Raw genomic sequence first — 3,774 nt, forward strand, 5'->3', positions numbered from 1 at the left:
GGCCTCAGTATTATTAGCCACATTCAAATGTTCAATAGCCACATGTGGCTGGTGGCTGCCATACTAGACAGGACAGATATAGTACATCTCTACCTCCGCAGAAAGTTCTGTTGCCTAGTGCTGTACTAGATGAAATAGGGTCAGTGAAGGGATAATTAGTTCCCAGTTCTCAGAGTTGGTTCGTAGCGAAGCAGAGACCAGACACCTGGTCTCCTAATGTTCAGATCAGTATTCTTTTAAGTAGACAGCACGGCTTTCTGTACATTTCTGTCATTCTGCTTAATATTGCTTCGCATTTTCAAGAAATTATACCTATATTTTGTTGTCCTTCTGTGCTCTAGTGTGTATATGAGTGGTTGAAAATGCTGACATGGGTACTCTGCAGTGTTTTCATTCATCATTCATGGAGCCACTTAACATTTCAGTATAGCAAGGGCCTAAATGACTATAAGGAAGTCGGTTGAGAGTAGGTGAGAATTGTGGTGACGTTGAAGAAATCTGTTTTAGCTTTAATTCTGTTTTACTTTCTGTGATGGCTAAAATGCATTGCCCCTTTAAGAAACCAGATGGTAAAATCTCATGTTTCTGAGGCTTAAATAAATGAACGAGGATTAGCTAGAGGCATACCCTTTAAAAAACTTTTTAGATCCTCAGCCTAGAGAAGGGCTAGGATGGAAGAGAAAAGTACAGAAGCTAAGATGTTGTAAGAGTAATAAAGAGAAGGTAGACTACTATCAGCTAGATTTTATGTAATAGCTAGATATAAATGGAAGCATCTGGTTTAAAGCATGTGTAAATAGCCATGGGTGATAGAGGGGAACAAAAGAAAAGGCATTAGTTAGAAAAATAGGGAATATTAGAAATAATTAGGAAATAAGAGGGCATCCCTGGTGGCGCAGTGGTTAAGAATCCGCCTGCCAATGCAGGGGACACGGATTCGAGCCCTGGTCCAGGAAGATCCCACATGCCACGGAGTAACTAAGCCCGTGTGCCACAACGACTGAGCCTGTGCTCTAGAGCCCATAAGCCACAACTACTGAGCCCGCGTGCCACACCTACTGAGGCCCACGCACCTAGAGCCCATGCTCCGCAACAAGAGAAGCCACTGCAATGAGAAGCTCACGCACTGCAATGAAGAGTAGCCCCCGCTCGCCGCAACTAGAGAAAGCCCGTGTGCAGCAACGAAGACCCAACTCAGCCAAAAATAAATAAATAAATAAATAATTTTTTTAAAAAGAAAGAAAGAAATAAGAGTGGCCATGTATTTGAATTTCTTTTTTTTGTCATTATTTATTTAACTGGGCTATTCCACACATAGTCAATGGAAAATATTAAACTGTTTTATTATTTATCTAAAAGTATATGAACACATTATTTGGTTTATTGCTGTCATTCTTGATTTCTTAATATAAATTAAGTTGGTTTGTGCTGCCTCAATTGTCCATCATTAATCACATTGCAGCTATAGCCAGGGGTGAAAGTTAGCATCTCAGGAAGAGTAAACATCCCCCTCTGGTAGCAGGCCTCCATTTCTAAGCCCCTTTTTATAATGAAAAAACCATAACACCGAAAATCAAATACTTGGCAGTAGCCCACCCTATCGCATGAGTTAGGACATGTCCAGTATTCTTGAACATCAGCCTCATTGTTTTCATACCAAAGAAATCCAACTTTTCACATAACTCATTCCCCGGGTTCATTCAGTCTCTGGGCATGTTTTTCAAGCCTTCAGTAGGGAAGTAAGTAACCAGCATAAGGTTGGGAAGATATTGATTACTTCTAGATATGTACTTTCTTTGTTTTCACATATCCAGAAGATGTAAATGGAAATCCTTACTGTGTCTTGGGAAAATGCCACACAGGTAATCCGTGGAGAATCTGAGTTCAGGTCTTAGCTATGAGATTGTGTGCTTTGACAGCATGTACACTGATATTTAAAGAATATAATGGAATTTGTGCTCTTGAGCAAGTCATTTACCCACAGGCTTATTTTCCTCATTTGGAAATGGGGAGTTTGGAGAAGGTTTTATGGTACAAATGTTATGATACTGTATGGGAAATATCCCTGCCCCTCAGAGTCTGGAAATCATTAAATATGTCACCCTGTCAGCACAAATGAAAAAATGCACTGGAAATTGCTGAAAACTACTGCAGTACAAAATGCCCAGTACAACTCATGGTCTCTTTCTATGAGAAAATTGCAAGTTCCCAAGGGAATTCTAATGAATTCTGACCTTCCTCAGGAGGCACTGAGTAAATCAATGTGTTATTGACCAACCTGCTGTCATAAATCTATTTTTATTTCCTTCTTTGAGTCTCCACACCTATATAGTGAGTGGCACATCCAGCAGAAGCCTGCAGTTATCCAGCAGCTCCTCTGAGAAGTTAGCAGAGGTGCTTCCCCAAGTTCCAAAGGTGTTCTGCTTGTCGAGCAGAAGCAAGTCGGCTGTAAGGAAAAGAAAGCAGCTCTGTCACTGTAGCGTTGCTCTAGTGTATGTGGGCTCTATCATATGCACTCTCACATGTCCAGTAAAAGGCATGGAAAAGTAAAACCCATAAAGGTGTAATTATGAAAATAAGGATATTAAAACAGTCAAATCCAAATCTGTTTCAATGGTTTCAAAGTCAACCCCAAAGTAAGAACTCTTTTTACAGTACAGTTACCCTATGCTAGCCAAATCCAAACCAACCCATCATTTCACCCTGTGAATTAATTACTTGATTCGACATTTATCAACTGGGCATGTTGAAATCTGACTCCCCAAAATATCACTGAAACAACCTGTTGCCAAGAAAAAGCTAGCTGAGTTTATTGCTTACCGCTGTAAGGGAGAAAGCCATACTGACAGGGCCTAGTGGTGTTTTAGGTTAGGAAAGGAAAGGCTGGGATATTGAGATGTTGAAGTCTGTCCTAACTGTAGGGGAGCTCGATTATGATTGGGTAAAAATCATGATACAATGGTTTAGAATAGGTGGGCACGGCACAACAGGGCTTTGGAGGCAAGAGGTTCAAAAAGTCTAAGGCTATATACTGTCAGTCAGTGCTTTCTATTGAAGAGTTGTGGAATGAACAGTAAAGCTGTTTGCAACTTGTATCTTCCTGGGCAAAGTCTTTTTGAATAGTAAGGTCATACTGATGAAAATAGTGGAATAGTAGACTCATGGTAATGTAGATAGTAAGCTATATGGGGTACATGCTTTCGGTTCTCAGCACCTATGTACTGGGGGAGTACACGTGCCCTGCCTGCCATCAGGTGCTTATGTATTTTAAAGTTCACAGAGATAAGAAGCAAGAGTTGAGGGAAGAGGAATACCACTAGGTTGGGAGAATGATGGACAAATTCACGAGGGAGGTAACATTTGAGCTATGTATGCCTTGATTGTTGGTTATGAGTTTAGAATGTTTGAGTGGTAACCTAGAGTTTCATGCTAAAGGCTATACTACTGCTTGGCTAGTCATGTCTTCCTTTTTCTTTAAGGGTTCATTCAGGGCAAGTAAAGACTTACCCATTTTGTCATAGTCCTGTGGATGGAAAATGAAAGCAGAGTCATTGGGTGAAGTTCAGCACCCCCTGCCCCCCGCTTTTTAATTGGAGTAGAGTTGATTTACAATGTTGTGTTAGTTTCAGGTGTACAGCATAGTGATTCAGTTACACATTTTGAAGGTTTCTAGGCCCTCTGAAGCAAGGTGGCAGGTTTTCTTGTCTGTGCTTTTTTATAAACGAACTCATATTTTGGGGCAGAGCTTCTTTACTTTGAGGATGTCCTCCGTTA

Source organism: Neophocaena asiaeorientalis, unplaced genomic scaffold (genome assembly GCF_003031525.2).
Source record: "Neophocaena asiaeorientalis asiaeorientalis breed wild unplaced genomic scaffold, Neophocaena_asiaeorientalis_V1.1 scaffold950, whole genome shotgun sequence".
Classification (NCBI taxonomy): domain Eukaryota; kingdom Metazoa; phylum Chordata; class Mammalia; order Artiodactyla; family Phocoenidae; genus Neophocaena; species Neophocaena asiaeorientalis.